General features: G+C 45.5%; 1 protein-coding gene across 1 annotated transcript in view; it reads left to right on the forward strand.

Annotated features, from left to right (window-relative positions):
• Positions 1–23,972, forward strand: part of SPPL3 (signal peptide peptidase like 3) — a 1,529,337-nt gene that overhangs the window by 643,933 nt on the left and 861,432 nt on the right. The window lies entirely within an intron of this gene.

Consider the following 23,972-nt stretch of genomic DNA (forward strand, 5'->3'; position numbering starts at 1 on the left):
CCAGAGTATTCACGAAATGCCTGGCATCAGTAATTGCCTACTGCAGACTTCAAGGTATACAAATTTACCCTTATTTGGACTACTGCCTGATCCAAGCGGACAGCAAGCACATACTTCTGGAACATCTGGCTTATGTAACACGGTTATTGAATTCTCTGGGATACACAGTCAACAAAGAGAAATCCAGACTAACACCATCTCAGAAAATAACTTTCCTGGGCGCCAACTTGGACACAAACACCTAGATGGCCTATCTTACGCCAGAAAAACAGGGGCAACTAACTCAGTACTTCAAAATACTAGCAAATTGTACCAGGCTCACTGCAAGGAAAATCCTGCAGGCTCTGGGCTTCATGGCAATCTTGCATTCTTCTAATCCCGTGTGCAAAGTTGCATATGAGGAAACTTCAATGGTACCTAAAAAATCTATGGTCTCAACACAGCCACAGATGTTCTTCATTCCACATTGCTGCAGTCCTAACTATTGGGGTAGTCCGCTGTCCAGTCGGCCCGAATACCAAAGTATATGGCTGACGTCGGTCAGGGCGCATTAGACTGACGTCAGTACGTCAGGGTACTAATGCGCATGACCGACGTCATATCCTCAGTCTTTTTTGCCGCATGGTCCGATGCAGAAGCAGTTTTGCGAGTGCAGGTTGGCGTTCTGAAATTTTCTGAAGTCGGAGTTTCAGACCGAATCAAAGTTGGCTAAGTACCCCGTTGGGAACATTTTGGTTTTTCTTGCCTCAGTATTTAACCGGATGTCAGAAAAAGTGAATAACTGTATTTCTTGTGGGAAACAGATACCTCATAGGGATTACCATACCTTGTGTATACCTTGTTTAGGGCCTGAGCACGACGTTGTTGGATGCCGCTCTTGTGCTAGATTTAACAAACGCACTATTAAGAGAAGGTTAGACTGTGCCAGGTTAGTGTTTGGGAAGCGTTGTAATTATAAAATGCCGCCGGATGCTCCGGCCCGCTTCATCAAAAGCGCAAGGACAAAACAGCGAAGCCTAGGGTTGATGAACCGGCAGTCCCGGACGTTGGTTCTTTAGAAGGCTCAGTGGAGCCAGAGGTTTTGCCAGGAGTTTCTTTAGAGTCTCAGGCAGAGACTTTACTGTTACAGGATGTGCCTTCTCAGGAGGTAGGCCAGGCTGAGGGGGCTTCTCAGGTAACTGTTCTTCCCTCTCTTCCCAAGGTGGTTAGAGCCTCTCCTTCTGTTTCCAAAACTTCTTTGAGAGGTAGGCCAAGTTTAGCTTCAGTGGGGGCTTCTCCTAGCACTTCAGGTTCTGTGCCTAAGAAACATATGCTTAAAATGGCAGAAGATTTGATTACTATGATTAGAGGTTCTATGCCCCTCCTGATAAGAGGCCTAGGGTGGAACCTGAGTTTGAGAGTTTTGAACAGTGTTCAGAGGCTTCTGAGTCTTCTGCGGAAGACTTGCAGGAGTATCCTCCTTATTCTGATTCTGATGTGGATGATTCCACTCCTACAGCTTCTCCTCCTGAGGATTTCTCATTTTCAGAGACTCTGCATTCCATGAGGGAGCACTTTAAATGGGAAGGCCAAGATTACTCTGATTCCAGGAAAAGGCTTAGGGAATTCTTGTTTTTACCCCAGCATAGGCCCTTAGCCATACCTCCTGTGTTGAATGTGGTGGAAGATGTTTTTGCACAGGCTTCCCTGAACCCTGATTGTTTGCCTCCTGCTCCTGTTAAACCTGATAGGTACTATAGGGTGCCTGAAGCTCATAAGTATCTTTTTAAGAGTCCTAGGGCAGACCCAGAAACTGTTTCTCAGGGACCTAAAGGTGTTAAGGCCTCTGTTGTTAAAAACCCTGTTCCCACTGATAAAGAGGCAAGGGCTTTGGATAGATGGGGAAAGAAAGTGTATACTTCTTCCACTTTAGCCATGAGGGCGTTGAATTGTCAGTTTCACATGCTAAAATATCAAAATTATCTCCTTTCACAATTGAAATCTAAGGTGGATGCTTTGGCGGAAGGTATTGAGTGTAAAGAGTTGCTGGATTTAGTTCATGTGTCTGAACAAGTGGGTAAGCATTCTTTGCAATGTGGTTTTGATGCTGTACAGGCCTCCTCGAGGGTGGCTGCCACTAGTTCTGTTCTTCGCAGGCATGCCTGGTTGAGGGATCAGAATTTAGCTGAGCATGTTAAGTCAAGGATTTTGGATGCTCCTTTACAGTCTGATGTGTTGTTTGGTTCACCTGTGGAAGCAGTTTTAAAGAAAATGGAGGACAAAGCTAAGTCTATGCAAACTGTTAAAGATTTTTGCAGGTGCAGCCACCAAGTTTAGTAAATTGGCCTACTAAGGGATGGACATATCCTGCTTATGATTCCCAGTCTAGGGGTAGGTCTAGACGTGGTAGGGGCAGAGCTCAAGGTTCTTTTAGGCCTAGAACAGGAGTTCACCTGCTCAGACTTCTGGTGAGGGCAGGGGTCAGTCCTTTCGTAAACAGACCCAATGACCTGCCTTTTCAGCTGCCAGTAGATTCTCGCCTGGCAGCTCCTTTGGGAGGAAGACTGTCTCTTTTCAAAGAAAATTGGGATTTAATTACTCAAGACAGATGGGTGTTGGATATCATTCACCACGGTTACAGGTTTTATTTCCATACATTGCCCCCTTTCAAAGGCATGCCAGACGTTCCTCCTCCACAAAGGAAAGAGGCTCACAAGCAAATTTCTCTGTTACTCCAAATAGGGGCCATTCAGCCAGTCCCTGTATCAGAAAGGGGCCTAGGATTTTATTCTCGCCTGTTCCTAGTACCAAAGAAGGGGAACACGTGGAGACCAATTTTGGATTTATCTATCCTCAACACTTATCTGGACATTCCCAAGTTCAAGATGTTGACGTTACAACAGCTTTTACCTCTGCTGGGCAAAGATCACTGGATGGTAACTTTAGATCTCAAGGAAGCTTACCTTCATGTGCCTATAAGACTAAGTTGCAGGAAGTATCTGCGTTTCGAGCTGGAAATTCTCATTATCAGTTCTCTGCATTGCCCTTTGGCTTATCTACTGCCCAGAGTATTCACAAAGGTTCTGGCTCCAGTGATAGCTTACTTCAGGCTAAAAGGAATTCAAATCTATCCTTACTTGGACGACTGCCTGATTCTGGCTCAAGAAAAGGAAGACCTTCTACAGCATCTGGAATATGTTATAGCAGTGCTAAGATGCCTAGGGTATTCTGTGAACGAAATAAAGTCCAGTCTAGTACCCTCTCAAGACATGTGCTTTCTGGGTGTGAGACTGAATACAGCAGCCCAGATGGCCTTTTTAACCCCGGATAAACAAAAGAGTCTATCCCTTTACTTCCATCAACTATCTCATCAGTCCGTGCTGACTGCAAGGACAGACCTTCAAGCATTAGGGTTCATGGCATCTTGTATTCTGGTGCTTCCCAATGCCAAACTGCATATGAGGAAGCTGCAATGGTATCTCAAAAATGTATGGACACAGCACTGCCAGGATTTGGACACTGTCATTCAAATAATACCTTGCCTTCAAAAAGAATTTTTGTGGTGGGCTCAGGAATGTCACCTAAACAAGGGACTCTCTGTGACCCGGCCAGAGGCGAGTCAGATTTTAACGACGGATGCCTCGGACATTGCTTGGGGAGCTCATCTGAATGGAAAGTGGATACAAGACAAGTGGCCTGCCAGACTACAGCATCTACATATCAACATGAAGGAGATGTTAGCAGTCCAGTTTGCATTAATGGCTTTCAAGGAGTTACTTCTTCCAGGGCAGGTGTTGATTCTAACAGACAACACAACTGTCATGTGGTACATCAACAAACAAGGGGGAACACATTCTTATCCTCTATGCAGGCAAGCAATGATTTTATGGGAGACTGCGCTCAGCTTGCAACTAACTCTTCAGGCAAGGTTTCTGCCGGGAGCACAGAACTCCTTAGCAGATGTGTTAAGCAGACAAATCATGGATCCCCACGAGTGGAAACTGGATCTTCATGTATTTCAGAAATTGACAGTGTCATGGGGAACTCCAGACATAGATCTGTTCGCTTCTCCGCTAAACCACCAGCTGCCAAAGTTTTGCACAAAGGGGTTTCATCACACAGCTTGGAAAGTGGATGCTCTTTCTTTCAGTTGGAAAAATCTTCATGTGTATGCCTTTCCACCTCTGCCTCTTCTTCCAAAGGTGCTCTTAAAGGTCAGACAAGACAAGCCAAGGATGATTTTAATAGCTCCAGATTGGCCTCAGCAACACTGGTACCCACTACTAAGGAGTCTGGTAAGGAAGCCTCCATGGCCTTTACCTTTGATTCCACATCTGTTATCTCAGAAGGACGGTCATCTGCTCAATGTCAAGCTTCACTCTCTTCATCTAACAGCCTGGCATATTCTGTGTTGTAACACAGCAGGTCTCAACTTCCTCAACAAGTTTTAAATGTGATTATGGAAGCTAGAAGACCTAGTACAAGGAAAGTGTACGCAGAAAAATGGAAGAGATTTTTATTTTGGAGTACAGCAAAGAATTTGGAGATTTCTGAGCCTAATTTGAGTGTGGCTCTTCAATATCTTACTGAGTTATTGGACAAAGGTTTGTCCTTCCCTTCCATTAAGATTCATGCTGCAGCAATTTCAGCTCACTATGATTGTGGCCCACCATTGTTTTCGCATCCTTTGTTCAAGCAGTTTCTTGAGGGCAAAGAATATAAGACCCCAATGAGAGCTCCTACTCCTGCTTGGGATCTCAATTTTGTGTTGGAAAAACTTACTCTACAACCTTTTGAGCCTGCGGCTACTGCTGAATTGAAATACTTGTCATGGAAGACTGCTTTTCTGTTGGCTATTACTTCTGCAAGAAGGGTGTCTGAGTTGCAGGCCCTTATGGCAGTAGAGCCCTTTTTGATTTTCCATAAGGATAGGGTATCATTACGTACTAATCCTTCCTTTCTGCCTAAGGTGGTTTCTAGTGTGGCTTTAAACCAAACTATTCATTTGCCTACTTTTTATGCAGACCCCCAAAATAAAGGGGAAAAGATTTTGCACACTTTAGATGTACACAGGCAATTGCGTTATTATTTAAGCAGGACTAAGGATTTTAGGCAGTCTCAGCAGTTGTTTGTTTCTTTTGCTTTCAGTTCGCAGGGCAAGCCTGTGTCAAAACAAACTATTTCTAGGTGGATTGGGTTTTGCATTGCTTTTTGTTATTCCCATCATGGCAAGGAGATTCCTGCTGGGATTAGGCCTCATTCCACTAGGGCTACTGCCACTTCAACAGCATTTCTAAGGGGGGTGGCAACTAAGGATATTTTGGAGGCAGCTACTTGGAGTTCAGTGCATACTTTCTCTAAGCATTATCACCTTCCTCTCTACTCTAAGTCTAGGGCTGGTTTTGCCACAGCTATTTTGCAAGGCATGTTGTCAGCTCCTGCTTCTTTATGATTTGCCAGCCTCCCTTACCTCTGCTTTGGGATTCTACCCAATAGTTAGGACTGCAGCAATGTGGAATGAAGAACATAGTACAGTTTTGTACCTACCATAAATGTAGATGTTCGAGGATCCACATTGCTGCAGTCCAATTTACCCTCCCTCCTTCCCCTCTGTGTTTAGGGGTGGTTGTGTAGGTGAGGTTATATGCTGATAATTTTGTATATATTGTACATATTTTTGGTGCAGGTATATTGGGCCTTGTCTTTTTAGGGTCTTCTGACATCTGGGGCAAGAAAAGACTGAGGATATGACGTCGGTCATGCGCATTAGTACCCTGACGTACTGACGTCAGTCTAATGCGCCCTGACCGACGTCAGCCATATACTTTGGTATTCGGGCCGACTGGACAGCGGACTACCCCAATAGTTAGGACTGCAGCAATGTGGATCCTCGAACATCTACATTTATGGTAGGTACAAAACTGTACTTTTGGAAACAATAATACCAATAATTCCATGTTTGCAAAAGGAATTTCTATGGTGGGTCCAAGCATGCCAAACAAACACAGGTTTTCCATTCTGCAAGCCTCAAGCAAATCAAGTCATCACAACAGACGCCTCAGACTACGCCTGGGGGGCGCACATGACAGATGGGTGCATTCAGGGCAAATGGTCCCAAAAGGAAAAGCACCTTCACATCAATCAAAAAGAAATGCTAGCAGTGATAAATGCAATTACAGCTTTCAAGGACCTCCTGCATCCAGGGCAATTATTGATAAGAACAGACAACACCACAGTAATGTGGTACATAAACAAGGCTGAACGCATTCATACCCCCTGTGCAGGCTAGCCATGTCGCTTTGGAACTTGGCTCTGGAATGGCAAATCAAACTTCAAGCACAGTACTTGCCAGGATTGGAAAACACGCTGGCAGACAATCTAAGCAGAAATATGCCAGACCCACACGAATGGAAGTTGCATCCTCAAGTGTTTACAAAGATAATCCAAGCGTGGGGAAGGCCAGACCTAGATCTCTTCGCCTCCCACAGGAATCATCAATTGAAAAAGTTCTGTTCAAGGACCTTTCATCCAAAGGCCTGGAGAGTGGACGCCTTTTCTTTCAGTTGGGCAGCATGGACAGTTTACGCTTTCCCACCTTTGCCTCTTCTGCCCAAGGTGCTCTTGAAAGCAAGAGCAGACAGACCGAAGATGATACTGATTGCTCCAGACTGGCCAAGACAACACTGGTACCCACTCCTGAGGAGCCTAACGCATACTCCTCCCTGGACCCTACCTCTAATGCCTCTTCTACTGACTCAGCACAGCTACAAAACTCTTCACAGTCAGCTGAAAACACTCAATCTGGCTGCATGGAAAATTCCTTAACACCACAACAGACCCTACTCTCCAAAGAGGTGCAGGATGTCATTTTGGAGGCCAGAAGGCCATCTACTAGAAAGGCTTACTCTGCAAAATGGAAACTGTTTTGCGCTTGGAATGAGAAAAAAGGCCAGGATCCTAGAAAACTGAATTTGCCTCAGATATTACAGTATCTAGCTGAGCTGTTGAACAGTGGACTTTCATTTCCCTCCATCAAAATTCATGTTTCAGCCATTTCTGCAGAATACAACACTGATCCACCCTTATTCTCTCACCCACTTTTAAGACAGTTCCTCAGAGGAGCTAAGAATATAAGACCTCCAAGGAAACAACCAATACCAGCCTGGGATCTTAACTACATTCTAGAAAAATTAACATTACCTCCCTTTGAACCAGCTGCCTCAACAGATTTGCAATATTTGTCCTGGAAAACAGCTTTCCTTCTGGCCATTACCTCTGCTCATAGGGTTTCGGAACTACAAGCCCTCATGGCTGTGCAGCCCTTTCTCATCTTCCATCAGGACAGGGTTTCCCTACGAACCAACCCGTCATTTATGCCTAAGGTAGTATCCAGGTTAGCTTTAAATCAGGCCATACACTTACCTACCTTTTACCCCAATCCTCAAAACAAAGGGGAAAGGCTGCTACATTCCTTAGACATCCATAGACAGCTACGTTACTATTTGGACAGAACAAAGCCTTTCAGGAAATCAGAACAACTTTGTGTCCTATGCTGTAGGAGCTCAAGGGAAGCCAATTTCCAAACAGACAATTTCAAAATGGATAGGCCACTGCATACGGTTTTGTTACTCCTTTCATGGCAAACCTGTTCCTACAGGCATCAGATCCCACTCCACAAGGGCCACAGCTACCTCTACAGCCTTCCTCAGAGGAGTCCCTACCAAAGATATTTTGGAGGCAGCCACTTGGAGTTCTGTGCATACCTTCACAAAACACTACCACCTGCCTTTATACTCCAAAACTAGAGCAGGCTTTGCCACTGCTGTGTTGCAGGGCATTCTGGCTGCTCCCAGTTCCACCTAGTGCCTACCACCCTGTGCGTAGCTTTGGGATTCTACCCATCTGTGATTACTGCAGCTGTATGCACGATGAACATAGTACAGTTTTGTACCTACCATAAATGTAGATGTTAGAGTGCTAATACAGCTGCAGTACAGGTTTCCCTCCCTCCTTCACCTCTTGGTAAAGGCCTAGTGGCTAACACCTCCTCATACAACCTGATTGGGTTATCCTTCTATGGTGTATTTGCTTGCAACTACTGATTTTTGATTATATTGCATTGCTTGATTATATATATAATTTATGTATTGCCTTCCTTCTGGGGGCACCTGACATCTGGGTCAAGAAAGACTGAAGAAAATGGCGTCAGCTGTGGCTTATATACCCCTGTCGCACTGACATCAGGAAAGGAAGCGACAACAACCGACGCCGGACCTAGATTTTGGAATTCAGCCAACCGAGGACCCGCCTGACTGCAGAAAACCCATCTGTGATTACTGCAGCTGTATTAGCACTCGAACATCTACATTTATGGTACGTGCAAAACTGTACTTTTTTTTTTTTATTCAGAAGCAGCTCAGTGGGCAATAAAAGTTATCCATCAGGGGGAGTCATTAAACAGAGAGGGGGGCTCTGCTTTTCATTCTTCTGATGGAAATGCTCATTGAGAGACTTTGCTGATGGTACCTTTTCCAGTGTCCCAAAGGAAAATGATAGAGAGAAAAGTACAGGAGTTAGCTAGAAGAATGGGGGACCGGAGTCTGGTGTTTGGAGATGAACAGGAAGAAAACCAGCAACGAGGACGTTTGTGAATAAATGTCAGAATGTAAAGCATCAGTCCTATTTCTGAAATAGGGCTTGAAAAGAAAACGTGGCTCAAAGATTGGAATGTTTTTTGGCTTTGCCTCAGTCCCCCAACAAGTTGAACATATCCCACTTCATGTCATTAATGTTTGGAAAGAAACTAAAAGGGAAAAAGGGAGAAGGATGGGAAAAGCAGCTGTAAGGAAAACAAATTTTGTTCATATTTATATAACATTTTTGACTGCTTTTCTTAAAATATTTTCAGTGATTGTAAAAGTTACTGAAGTAAGCAGATGCTTTTATTTTTTTATGTAGGTATTACATTGTTGTAAAAAGAAGAAAAGCTGGATAAAAGCATAATGACATTTTCTGTGAATGCGAGTGAAATTTAAAAAAAGAGACAGTGTAAATATTTAAGTGCCAGTTGATAAATCTGGAGTGGAGGACAAGTCTACATTTAGATCTTGTGTTTTCATGGAAACAAGCAACAAGTAGAGTAAAGGTGAAGGCAATACATTTGAGGGGTGTGGACATTGTTTAAAAATGAAATGTAAAAGCTACCAAGGGCAAAGCAGTCCAGTAAAGTTTAAAATATTGGAAGAGCGAGCAGCTTTTCTGGTAACTACTTCAATGCATTTACTAAAGTGGAATGTCATTTCTTTTTATGTAAAGATAACCACAACTTTTCTGAAGGGTAAAAGTTAATGTTTTCTGAAAACATACAAGCTTTTCACATCTGGGAGGGGAGTAAAGACAAAAACAGTAATTAGTGTAAGTAGAAGCACATGCTATAACTTGCATCTTAATTTAAAGTTAAAATTATCCATGCTAAATTTTACCTGTCTGAACAGCTGTTGACTTGGGACATTAGTTCCTGTCAGGAGGGTTTCCACTCCAGGGACCTAAATAAGTCCTGCAACTTGAATAGGATGTGCTGGAGGGACAGTTTTGTCTCCCAGTGACTGCCGTGGCTTTGGAATAGGTTGCCAATTCATGTGAGGCAGAGCACCTCTGACACTGTTCAAAAGGCACCTGTGTGGGTGGATGAGGCTCCATAAATTCTTATTGGAGGTAGTACCTACAGCCCTCCTGGACATGGGTAGTTATTAATAAATACAGTCCTGGGTATTGACTACAGTATCTGTGGTATTACATTGGGATGAAATGGCTAGGCTTGAAACTACCTCTGGGTTGATAGCCGAGTAACCTCCTATGATCCTATAAGATGTGCATAGTTCTGTTTGTTTTAAGGTCAGTAGGTTATACTGGTGGTGGGGGTGGGGTTTTTTTTGTTTGAAGGTTTCCATTAAAACAAAAGGTATTGTAAAATTTGCCATAGGTTCAAATGGAGATGACAAAAAAGCAACTGTGTAAAAGATCAACCTGCCAGACAGTGGGTGCATGTAATACACAAGCTGGAAGTAAAAAAGTTGGCAATCGGGTTAATGTTGGCTGCCTGTCGGGAGCCAGAATCCGCCACATAACACAAGCACTCAGGTCACTCCAGAACAAGTACAAATATGACTCTGTTGTCGTTCATGTTGGTGTGAATGACCTGAGGCATACCTCCCTGGACTACATGAAAAGAGACATGGAAGAGCTCTCTGATCATGTTGCCCAGGCTGGTATGACCCTGACCCCCGAGTAGCATCCTGCCCTCACCAAGAATGATACCTCAGTATAAAGAAAAAATTATCCATTTCAACAATTGGCTAAGCTTGTGGTGTCATTCAAAGGGGATCGATCCACTGTGTCAGCGTGGGAAGGCATGCTCGACGAGCCTCATTGTTTCGCAAGAGACTGCTTGCACCTGTCACCCTAGGCTTTTGAATGCTGGCCAAGGCTCTTGCTGCCCCCATACTGCCTTTTTTAGACAAGGCTCAAAAGTCAAACCCACCTCCGTAAACAGCACAATTAACAAAAAACTGAGGGTTATGCTACTGTACGCCAGGAGTTTAAATCTCAAAATGCATGTACTCTAAGCACTCCTCAGTATGGAGAACATAGACATCTGTGCAGTAACTGAAACCTGGTTCAAGGCTCCAGAGTGCACCCCAACACTACTGGGCTACAACTCATACCACACGTTTTGGCCACAGAACACGGACTGAAACACAAGGAGGGGGTGTATCCATATTCATCAAGAATACCTGCACCTCCAGGTTAGTGGCGCAGCATGGTACCTCTAAGATCATCAGTGTGCAACTAACATCGGGCACATCTGCAATGCAAATTGTGGCCTGCTACAGATCACCCTCCATAACCCAGGACCACCACTCCACCTTTCTGGAGACACTGGAAAACATGAAGGGCCTACCAAACACCCTAATATTGGGCGATTTCAATTACCCTACCATTCACTGGGAAAACTAGAGTACAAATTCCCAGGCCCAGCGCTTCCTGGAATTCATAGACTCAAACGCCTTGGATCAGCTGGTAAACTCCCCTACCAGAGGTGAAAACATATTGGACCTGGTCATCACCAACATGGGTGACAGGTGTTCCACACCGGAGGCCAACCAGTCACTGGTTAGATCAGACCATAAACTAATCACTCTGGATGTCCACACCCCACCACCACCCCCAACTAAGGAAACCACAGTAAAAAACTTTTCTAAAGCAAACTTCACCTTACTTAGGACAGAGGTGGTAAGTTTCACAGCTTCCACGCTAAAGGATAACGCTGCCAGAGATGCAGAAACCTTTACAAATGCACTCTGAGCACCTACAAGGATGCATGGATCGTGCCATCCCTAGCAAAACCAAGACTCACTCCTCTGAGAAGGAAACCAGTTTGGTGGACCCCTGCAATAAACAGGCTATACAATGGAAGGAGGAAACTAGTTCAGAAAAAAAGCAAATCCCAAGAAGGAAAGACGTCCCTGATTAGTATCAGTAAGAAACTGAGGTCCCTCATGAAGTCATCCAAGGCTAACTTCGAAAGAAAAATAGCCAAGGATTCAAAAGATAACCACAAAGCCTTCTGTTAGCTGTGTTAAGAATCTAAGTGGCAACTCGCAGATATGCACTGAACTAGTGCAAAATAGCACAAAATATACTGAACCTACTGATATTGCCAACATCCTGACAGATAGTCAGTGCAAACTTCACCCCCCCCCTCTCACTTCCAAAAGGGCCCCACAACAATACCGGAAAAGTATAGTGTCCCAAAAATCACCGATGCACAGGTGAAAACGGCCATTTCAAAAGCCAAAAACGCAGCGTCAATGGGACCAGATTGTGTCCCAAGCCGCGTCTTGCACGAACTACAGAACAAACTAACCCCTCACCTAAACACGCTGTTCAGCCTCAGCTTTTCCACAGGCTACGTGCCCATAGAATGGCGCACAGCAGCGGTTATTCCTCTCCACAAAGGAGGGGCCACAACTGACCCTGGTAACTATCGCCCCATAAGCCTGACTAGCCTGGTCTGTAAGGCTATGGAGCGCATCATCATGGAACTCATTAACAAAGACATTGGGAACCTCCAAACACTTGACCCGACCCAGTTCTGCTTTAAGGGCAGATCATGCCTACTAAACCTGGTTGACTTCTTCAAGACGGTCTCCAAGGCCGTAGACAAGGGAAAGGTGGTTCACACAGCCTACCTTGACCTTGCCAAGGCTTTCAACACCATTCCCCACTCAGGTATTATAGGAAAAACTCACCAGCCTGAACATAAACCCCTACATCACGAGATGGGTTGCCAACTGGCTTAGACAGAACTCACACAGTAAGAATAGCGGGCTCCAGGTCAGACTCTAAACCAGTCACAAGTGGTGTCCCACAAGGCTCGGTCCTGGGAACCCCTACTGTTCGGCATATACTTCTCAGAAGTATAGTCAAACAGAAGGACTATGGCTAACCAAGTTCACCAATGACTGCAAACTGAGAGCCATAATTGACTCTCCGGCTAACACAGACATCCTCCAAAAGGGCCTTACTGAGATGGACACCTGGTGTCAAAGTCATGGCCTCAAGCTAAATGCCAAAAACATGCATAGTCATCCCGTTTGGGGAAAAACAAAACACCCACAAATTACCACATAGGTGGCAGCCCCCTTAATACAGAAGACGTAATAAGAGATCTGGGGACCCAGGTAGATAGTGATCTCTCCTTTGACAATCATAGTGCCAAAGTAGTTAGGAAATCCTTCTATGTGGCCCATCTAATTACTAAAGGGTTTTCATATAGAAATAGAGATTATAGTGCCCCTCTACTCGTCACTCATTAGACCTATCTTAGGGTACAATGCCCCATTTTGGATGTACCTGACAAGACACTTCCAACAGCTGGAAAGACCACAGAAGTACCTCACCAAGAGGATTACTGGTCTCAAACATATGTCCTATGCAGCCCGACTGAAAAAAACTCCAGCTGTACTCAGTGGCATATCGCTTACTTAGAGGTAATCTCTGCCTGATTTACAAAGCCATGTCCAACTCAATTGATGGACATGCTCCACCTAAAGAAATCCAAGTCACTGCGAGCCATGCGCTCTAGTGAGCTAAACCTTGCCACAACAGTAAATAGAACATGCAGGAGGGATAAATTCCTGTCAGAGACTCCCCATGCTTTGGAACAAAATTCCAGATTACATCAGGCAGAGCCCCTCACTAACACTCTTCAAGAGAAACCATGACGAGTGGATGGGTAACAGAAAATACACCCCTGAGATCGCTTCTTTGGCTCTGCTTGACAGAGAATCAGTTAATTAATCAATGGGGCGGCGAAAGCCGACACACACTGGCTAGGCTTATAAATGCCCTCGGGCAGATAGCATAGTACCTAACTGTGAACCTATGTAATAGGTGGGACTAATTTATGTTCTACTATTCCTATGTTGCAGTGCTCTAGTTGTGGGATTATCTGCCCTCAGGCAATGTGTCGGCTCCTATACAAAAGCTTCAACTTGGCTGTTGCGTGCGTGTGATGTCAGATGTAAGGCCATAAACAAGGGGCTTTAAATGTGACATTTGCACGCACAATCCCCATAACTTCAGCCACAGACTGACACATCGTGTGATCGTTCCTTCTCAGACGTCACATCTAAAAGCTAAGTAACCTGTTGGGTTTCTGTTTTTTCATACATAGCAGATTATTGCTTAGGCTTGATTGTTGTAGCAATTTTTAACTGATGTCAGGTAAAAAAAGGAAAATGCCAGCCATGATAGGTGTGTTTTATGCTTAAGCCGGGAGCACGACAATTCTGTCTGCTCCATTTGTCAATCATTTGTGCCAAAGAACCTGTGCAGGTGTCTGGCCGCTTTAAACCTTTACCTAGAAAATTAGAGCCTTAAGCGGTTAGCCCTAAGAATGGATCCCACATCGGAGGCTGTATCCGAACCTCCGAGTAAGAAGCCCAAGATTCCTAGGCCTTCTTTGCCTGCCGCTTTGTTACCGGACATCCCACCAAGTGCCGATTTTAGGGGTTGAGGGGCACCCGGTGGATCCGTCTACTTCAGCAATGACCTTTGGGGAAGCCATTTCTCAGCCAACAACTGGCACATCCTCAACCTACACAGACTGCTGTCGATGTTGAGCCAGATTCTGTGGAACCTCCGACCGGGATCCAGACTTATGAAATGGTTGCCTCAAAACCTAATGCCAGGCCGGTTCCAACTTCCACCCTGGCCAAAAAGAAACAAAAAAACAAGCATGTCTCTATTCCAGAAGGCCTACCAGATTAGCAGTCCTTCACTTGCTCCCTCATGCAGGCCTTTATGGCCCTTAGGCCTTCATCCTAAACCTCCACTACTCTGCTTTTACTCAGCCCTAGGCCTGCCTCTACCTCTTCCCTCCCACTCATGGCCTCTCAGGTTAGGGAGGAAGAGCCGGAAGAGCATGATTCTTCCTTTTCTTCCTCAGAGGACTCTCTATCCTATACCTCCCAGATTGCTTCTCCCCAGGAGTATTCTCCTGATGAGGTATCTGTTGAAGGGGGATTCTCCCCCTGAGGATTTTACCTTTGGTGAGGCCATCACCAAGATGAAAGGTTATTTAAAGTTTGATACTTCACAAATGGACACTCGAAGGAGGTACTTTGAGCTCCTACAAGTAGAATCCCCCTCCCCTTCTGTTGTTACTCCAGTTCTGCCTGGTTACTTGGATGCCTTTAATTCAGCACCTAAGGCCCCAGAGCCACAGCCACCTGCCCCCAGCAGCCTGACTGCTTCTACAAGGTACCAGAGGAGCAAAATTTCTTAGTTAAACTTCCCTTGCCAGACCCAGCAGTGATTGCCACCTCCCCTGATAAGCAATCCCGACTGCTTCCTTCCGCCTCTCTCCTACCCATAGATAAAGATAGCAAATCTGTGGATAAGATTGGCAAGAAAGTATACACCTCCTCCACACTGGCTTTCAGAGCCATTAATTATCACTCACATGACCAGGTTTGCCCTGGACTTGGTGTCTCAAGCCTCCTCCATGCTGGCTTCTATCCCTGACAGCCCCATTAAAGCTGACATCTCCTCCAAACTGTCCCTGGCTCATCAAGTAGCCAGGCACTCTGATGCAGCTATGATGCTGCAGACGCATCTGCCCGCTCTGCTGCATCTACGTCTGTCCTCAGGAGATGCTCCTGGCTGAGACTTCAGAATCTCCCAGAAGACTTAAAATCCAAGATCTTGGATGCCTCCTGAATCACTGTTTCCCAAAAAGGAAATCATCTGCAGATCTCCAAGAATCTGCAAGAAAAAAATAAGGGATTGCAGGACACTAAATATCTACCGGTGTCCCCCATTCCCAAGTAACTACCCTAAGACCATTTTTGTAAGGCATAACCCTGTACAGACTGGTGCCTCCTCTTACAGATCTAGAAGAGGGGCAAGAAGACTTACCATGTCCAGACCTAATGCACCACCTCCTCAGCCCAGACAACCCTTTCATGACAGAGGAGGTCCCAATAATATGACTGCCTTGCCCACCTGCCACTCTCTGCACGCCTTCCCTGTCTGGCAAACCATCACCATGGACCGACGGGTACTATCAATTATCCAAAAAGGATATTTCTTATCCTAGAAAGAAAAAACACCCAGGAAAGGCATCCCATATTCCCCCAAAAAACAACTACATCTCCTTCCACAGGTTCTGTCAGACCCTACTAAAGCTTGGCACCGTAAGGAGGGAAAGGGATTTTACTACCATCTCTTTCTGGTCCCCCAAAAAAGAGGCCCTTGGAGACCTACCGTAGACCTCTCCTTTCTAAATCTTCATTTTCAGGTACCCACCTCCAAGATGCTGTCACTTCCCACCCTGCTACCTCTTATTCCAGCCAAGGGCTTTATGGCAAACTTGGACCCAAAAGAGGCCTACCTACACATACCCATCAGGGCTTCCCACAGAAGATTTCTGTTTTTCTCTGGGTCATCCTCTCATTTCCAGTTTACTGCTTTACCCTTTGGTTTGTCCACTGCCCCTCCCCCCCCAAGTGTTTACAAAAGCCTAGCCCCAGCCATTGCCTTCTGCAAAACTCAGGGAATCCAGATTTACCCCATATATGGATGACATCCTAATACTGGTAGAGTCAAAAGATACCCTCTCAAAGCATCTGCACTTTACCATGTCCCTTCTGCAAAATCTAGGGTTCACCACCAACCTCCCAAAGTCCTCATTGAACCCAGACCAGGACAAGATTTTTCTAGGTTGTAGAATCAGAACAGACAAAATGAAGGCCTATCACTGACTTCCCACTTCAAGGAAATCCTTCACTCTCAGAAGGTAACAGCAAGGCTATTCCTTTGTCTCCTGAGCTTAATGGCAGCAACCATCCCTATGCTACCACTGGCCAGAATGCACATGCGCAAGCTACAATGGTACATCAAAAACATTTGGTCCAGTACCTGAATTACTTAGAACAGGTTATTCCTCCTCTTCCTTGTCTGAAGGCAGAAATCAACTGGTGGATCCAGCGAATCCAGCTAAACCCAGGACTTCCACTACTTCGTCCCAACCCAAATAATGCATACAGATGCCTACGATTAAGGTTGGGGGTGACACTGGCATCTTACAGGGTTCAGGCAAATTGGCACCCTTCTCTACAGGCTAAGCACATCAATGTCAGAGAAATTACAGCAGTCTTCCTAGCTCTAAAGACCTTTACCCCTCTACTTTCACCGGGGGTACTTCTGATAGTGACCGACAACACCACTGTAATGTGGTACCTCAACAAACAGGGAGGAACAAAGGCTTATCAGCTGTGTAGACTAACCCTGCTGATATGGGACCTGGCCTCTCCCCATAACTTGTCCCTGCAAGCAAGCTACATTCCCTCCCAAGACAACAAGCAAGCAGATCTCCTAAGCAGGATAACCTCTCCACAGCACGAATTGATGCTGGACAGGCGGTCTTCCTAGATATAGTCCACCGGTGGGGCACTCAACAAATAGACCTGTTTGCCTCCCCCCAGAAAAGGCAGCTGTAGACCTTCTGCTCAAGGACCTATTCCCCTCTAGCATGGAGGGTAGACTTTTTCAGCATCTCTTGGGAGGGGAAGTTTCTTTACGCTTCCCCCCTTTCCAATGATCCAGAAAGTCCTCCTGAAAATCAAGGACAAACCAAAAATCTTATTAGTGACTCCCTACTGGCCAAGGCAGCACTGGTTTCCCCCTACTTCAAAATCTAGCCAAAGGCAATCTCTGCAATTTATCCTACAAGTTGGACCTACTAACACAAGAAAAAGGAGCTCTCTTCCACCCACCCTTGCAGATGTTATCCCTGACTCTGTGGGTGATAAACCTTTGGTCCCTTTCAGAGACCACTACTCAGAGGATGTGCTTTCAGCCCTGAGGGAGGCCAGGAAACCTACGACAAGGAAATCTTACCTAGCTAAATGGGAATGTTTTACTAAGTGGTGTCTGGACAAGGGTAAGGACCCTTTCATTGCTAATACCCTACTTGGCTCTTGCCTAGATATCCTCATCCCGCCCCCATTAAGGAAATCACAGTAAAAAAAATTCTCCAAAGTCAACTTCATGCTTCTTAAGACAGAAGTGGTGAACTCATGACACCCATGCAGATGGACAATACAGTTACAACTGCTGAATCCTACGTTGATGCACTCTATAAGCACTTACACAAGTGCATGGATCGTGCTATTCTAAACAGAACCAAGATGCTATCCTCCGAAAAAAAAAGGAAGCCAATCTGGTGGTCCCCTGCCTTTAACTCCTACAACAAAACTGTTGCAAAAGAGAGTAATTGGTCAGCCTCAGTACGAAGCTGAGATCCCTTATAAGATCCTCCAAATCTAGCTACAAAAACAAAATCGCCACTGATTCTAGGGACAACCACAAAGCATTCTGTAGCTATGTCAAGAATCTCAATGGCAACACCCAGATCTGCTCTGAGTTGCAGCACAACAGCATGAAAATTACTGAACCAATTGATATTGCCAACGTCTTGGCAGATGAGTTTGGTGCTAACTTTGCCCTTCTCTTACCCCCTAAAGGGCCCCTATCTATACAGGAAGAATGCAGAGTCCCCTGTAATCACAACTACACAGGTAAAAGCTGTACTCTTTTAAGCCAAAAACACAGCATCCGTGGGACCGGACAGCATCCCAGGCTGCGTTTTACACGAACTTCAGAATGAACTGGCTCCTTACCCAAGCACTACGTTCATAGTCTCATCAGGCTTTCTGCCCACTGAATGGCACACAGCAACAGTTATCCCACTCCACAAAGGGGGAGCCACCACTGGTCCTGGGAACTATCTCCTTATTAGCCTGACGAGTCTGGTCTGCAAGGACATGGAACGTATCATCATGGCACTCCGAAACAAAGACATTGGTAACCTCCAAACTCTGGACCTAACCCAGTTCGGGTTTGTGAAAGGCAGGTCATGCCTCCTGAACCTGATTTACTTCTTTGAGGCAGTCACCAAAGCTGTAGACTAGGGTAATGTGGTTCACACAGCCTATCTTGACCTCGCCAAGGCTTTCGACACCATCCCTCACTCTGAAATTATAACTAAACTAATTATAAATCCCTACGTCACAAGATGGGTTGCCAATTGGCTCACTGATAGAACCCACACTGTAAAAGTTGCAGACTCCAAATCTGACTTCAAACCAGTGACAAGTTGGGAGTACCACAGGGTTTTGTCCTGAGACCTCTCCTACTTGGTATCTACTTCTCTGAAGTACAGGCTAACACAGAAGGCCTTTGGCTAACAAAGTTCGCAGATTACTGCAAGCTAGGAGCCATAGTGGAGTCCCCAAATGATGTGGACATCCTACAGAAGGGCCTTACTGAGACAGATGCCTGTTGTCAGAGCCATGGCCTCAAGCTCAATGCCAAAAAGTGCATTGTCATCCCCTTTGGTAAAAGCTCTGTACCCATGAACTACCACATAGGCATCAGTCTTGACTCCAAATGTGTGATGGGACTTCTCTCTCCTTTGATAATCACATCGCTACAGTAGTCAGGAAATCCTTCTGCGTGGCACACCATCACAAAACGGCTCTCATCTAGGAAAAGAGGTCATTGTTCCCCTCTACTCGACACTCAGACCGATTATAGAGTAAAATGCCTCTTTTGGAATGTACCTCACAAGACATCAGCAGCAGCTGGAAAGGCCACAGAAGTACCTCACAAAGAGGATTACTGGCCTCAAACAGATGCCCTACACTGACAGTCGCCAAAAACTCCAGCTTTACTCCGTAGCATATCGCCTACTCCGAGGTGATCTCTGCCTAACATATAAAGCTGTCAAACCCAGAGCTGTTGGACATGCTACACCTAAAGAAATCCCAATCCCTCCAAGCTACATGCTCTAGGGACCTAAACTTTGTCACCACAATAAACAGGACATGCTGGAGGGCTAGATTCCTGTCCCAGAGACTTCCCATATTCTGGAACATGCTACCCATCTATGTCTAGCAAAGTTCCTCATAGCACTCTTAAAGAAAAATCTTTAAGTGGATGGGAAATAGGAGCTACACCCTGGGGATCACTTCTATGGCTCTGCTCGACAGGGGCACAGGAAATTAACTTTCTTGGGTGGCGTAAGCCAGGGAACCTTGTTGGCTAGGCTTCCTTAGGCCCTTGGGCTGATAGCCTAGTACCTACCTGCGAACCTGTTATGTGCGTCAGTTGATGGAGTAGACTTTCCTACTCAGTGAAAGTACACCTATCTGCAATTTCAGCCTGCTTGCCTCTTGTTCCACCCTTGATAGCCAGACTCTGATGCTCTTCCTAAAAGGGGTGCTACACATGAGACCCCCAAAGAAAACTATCCCTCTACCCTTGGACCTCAACTACTTCCTCAAAGCTTACCCAACACCCTTTTGAACCAGCTGGGACTTCTTCTCTGCAAATATGTACATGGAAAACCGTCCTAGTGGCTATCACTTCAGCCAGAAGGGTTTCAGAGTTGCAGGCCTTGATGCCCCCACACTACTTTCCACAAGGACAGGGTCACCCTGAGAACTAATCCCTCCTTTATGCACAAGGTGGTCATTGACTTGTCACTTAACCAATCCATCTGCCTACCCACTTTTCCTCTCCCACTAATGGAGAGAGTATACTACACTCCCTGGATGTGCATAGGCAGTTAAGATTTTACCTGGACAAAACTAAATCCATTAGGAAATCGCAGCATCTTTGTTTCCTTCCCCCTCAGAACCCTGGGAAAGGCAATCTCCAAGCAAACCATCTCATCATGGATTAGGAAAGCCATTTGTCTGCTACTCCCTCCACTGGAAGAGCCCCCCAGTGGGAGTAAAGGCCCACTCCGCAAGAGCAGTGGCCATTTCATAAAAGGTCTGGACATTGCATCTATTATGGAAGCAACCACGTGGTCCACTATCCACACTTTTATCAAACATTACAAACTTGAGCAAGTCTCCAGAGCTCGTGCAGGTTTAGCCAGGACGATCCTACAGGGCTTTGTAGAATCCTCCTCTGCATCTGCCACCTTATCGTCCATCTAAACTGTGGTACTCTCCCACAACTAGAATACTGCAACAGGAATAGGAGGACATAGAATAGTTGTGTAAAATCTTACCATAACCATCCTTCTCTTCCTTGTTGCAGTATTCCTTCCCGCACATCTTTTCCCCCTCTTCATTCTCCTTATCCCCAGCTATAACCTAGACCTATCTATGCTACAGAAGGGTCCCAGGGTCCTATACCTGATCCCTCTGGCTTTTCAGGCTTTTCCACCTGCTGTGCCTCCTACTGTACTTGCTAGCCTTCACGTTCTGAGGATTATGCATGCAGATGTCACATTTAAGGCCCCTGGTTTATGGTCTTGCTTCTGACATCCCACTCATGCTGCAACAGCCAAGTTGAAGCTTTTGTATAGGAGCCGACATATGAGAGTCGCCTGAGGGCAGGAAATCCCACAACTAGAATACTGCAACATGGAAGAGAGGGACATCTATGGTTATGGTAAGATTTTACACAACTATTCTGTCATAATGGCTACATTAAATATTTGGAACATGAATGCTCTCTCAGGTATAGACTAAAAGGAAAGACTATGGAATTTTATTAAGAAATGTAGAGTGCAAATAATGCTACAGAAGACTGACTTTAAAAGAAATGAAAGTGAATTTGATAAATGCTTTCATGAGGGATGTTCATCAGGATTATTCAGAGTATCGGGGACCGAGGAGAACGGGAATACTTGTACTGGTTACTATAGTGATAGGTTCATAGGTCGTTACTAGGGTAATGACCACAAGAGAATGGGAATACTTGTACTGGTTACTATAGTGATAGGTTCATAGGTCGTTACTAGGCTAATGACCACAAGAGAACAGGAATACTTGTACTGGTTACTATAGTGATAGGTTCATAGGTCATTACTAGGCTAATGACCACAAGAGAACGGGAATACTTGTACTGGTTACTATAGTGATAGGTTCATGGGTCGTTACTAGGCTAATAACCACAAGAGAACGGGAATACTTGTACTGATTACTATAGTGATAGGTTCACAGGTGTTTACTAGGGTAATGACCACAAGAGAACGGGAATACTTGTACTGATTACTATAGTGATAGGTTCATAGGTCGTTACTAGGCTAATGACCACAAGAGAACGGGAATACTTGTACTGGTTACTATAGTGATAGATTCACAGGTGTTTGCTAGGGTAATGACCACAAGAGAACAGGAATACTTGTACTGATTACTATAGTGATAGGTTCATAGGTCGTTACTAGGCTAATGACCACAAGAGCCTAGCCATGCATCCCATATCTGACAAGTTCTGATACTCTTGTTAAATGTTAGCATAGGGCTGGGAGATGAAACATTTTACAGGTTGCCTGTGTCTATTAGAGACATAGGTGCCAAACCAGGGATGAATTTCTTGTTTCCCATCCAGTTGTCCAAATTGCACTTGAATTGGGTTAGGGAAGAATTCTGCTTTACATGGATGTGAAGCCTGATGTCCTTCAAGAATGCAACTGCAGTCCTGACATATGGGTTGTCCTGCCTCAGGCAGACCTTCGGTCGGCCGGATTCCAAAGTCTGGATCCGGCGTCGGCTGATGTCGCCTCCTCCCCGATGTCAGAGCGGCTGGGGTATAAAGGCATCCGCCGACGCCATCTTCAGTCTTTCTTGCCGTGCGGTGCCCGAAGCAGAAGCAGTTCGCAAGTGCCGGTCGGTCAGCTCCTGTGTTTTCAGTTACCGAAGTCATCTAAAAGCTAAGTACCCCGTTGGGGAACATTTTTCTTGCCTCAGCCGATGTCAGAAAAAATTGAAAAAGTTAATAATTGTTTGTCTTGTGGTAAACAAATACCTCATAAAGACTTCCATTCTTACTGCCTTCCCTGCCTGGGCCCAGACCACGACGTCTCGGCCTGTGCTGCTTGTGCTTGCTTTAACAAGCGCACACTCAGGCGCAGGGCAGAATTTGCCGAAGACTTTTTTGGCGATACTTACGCTTATATCATGCTGTCAGAACAACCGACAGCACATATTACCAAACACGCAAGGACCGGGACCGACATCCTCGGCCCGCGTCGTCCACCGAAACCACGCCTAAGGCCTCTGCGAGTGCATCGGTCTCTACGGAAGCGGTAATTCAACCGCTCCAGGCCGACGACACCGCTTTAACGCGTACTTCGGTCCCGGAGATTTCCCCAGTGCCGGTTGTTGATTTTCCTCCCAAAACCGAACCTCTAGATTTACCTGACACCATACCTGTGGATAAAGTTACCCCTGCACGTGGGGCAGCTAGGCCTCCGGTCTCCATGTCCATCAAGGCCTTCACACGTGCTAAGGCTGCCAGCCAAGCTAAGGCCCATCCTAAATCTATTTCCCAGGGCCCCTCTAATGATAAACAGATCATGACTCTAGCTGCAGATCTAATCTCTCTTATCAGAGGTTCTCAGCCGCATCCAGACAGAGGTTCTCAGCCACCTGCAGATAAAAGGCCTAGAACTGAGCAGACAGATACCCTCTCTTCGGATGAAGCCTCTGGGGATTCAGAGCACTCAGATACCCAGGAAGAATCCTTCCAGGCCTACGAGGACTCTGATGCTGAGGAATCAATTACTTCTGCCTCTCCTCCAGAGGATATTTCTTTCGGTGAAGTTCTCCACTCCATGAGAGAACATTTTCAGTGGCAGGGTCCAGAATTTTCTGACTCCAGGAAAAGGCTACGTACCTTCCTTAAGCTACCCCAGCACAGACCTTTAGCTATTCCTCCAGTGTTGGATGTCCTAGATGATGTATACTCAGACTCCAGTGCTTCTCCTGATTCTCTTCCTCCTGCTCCTGTCAAGCCAGACTGATATTACAGGGTTCCAGAAACTCATAAGCATCTTTTTAAGGCCCACTCTGTGGATCTAGAAACTATTTCACAGGGGCCCAAAGGAGTGGCTACTTCCTCGGCCAAAAACCCTCTGCCTGCAGACAGGGAAGATAGGTCCCTGGAGAGATGGGGCAAAAAAGTCTATACCTCTTCCACCCTTGCCATGAGGTCACTTAACTGTCTTTTTCATATGTTTCAGTACCAGGATTTCTTAATGGATGATTTGCAGAAAAAGTTAGCCTCTCCTGAGCTTATAGATAAAAAGGCATTGCAGGATTTGGTTCATAACACTCAGCAGGTTAGCAATCATTTTCTTTAGTGTGGTTATGATGCATTGGAAGCTTCATGTAGGGCAGCTGACAGGGGCCGTTATACGTAGACATGCTTGGCTGAAAGAACAGCCACTGCCAGACCATGTTAAAGTAAAGCTCCTGGATGCACCTCTGGAAAAACAGAAGCTTTTTGGTGCTAATGCACAGGATGTGTTGAAGTCTATTGAGGAAAAGGCAAAATCAGTACAAGACAGTCAAGGATTTCCTCCAGGTACAGCCACCTAGATTCAGCAGGAATTGGCATTCGAA

This window comes from Protopterus annectens, chromosome 4.part0 (assembly GCF_019279795.1).
Source record: "Protopterus annectens isolate FY-2018-M chromosome 4.part0, PAN1.0, whole genome shotgun sequence".
Classification (NCBI taxonomy): domain Eukaryota; kingdom Metazoa; phylum Chordata; order Ceratodontiformes; family Protopteridae; genus Protopterus; species Protopterus annectens.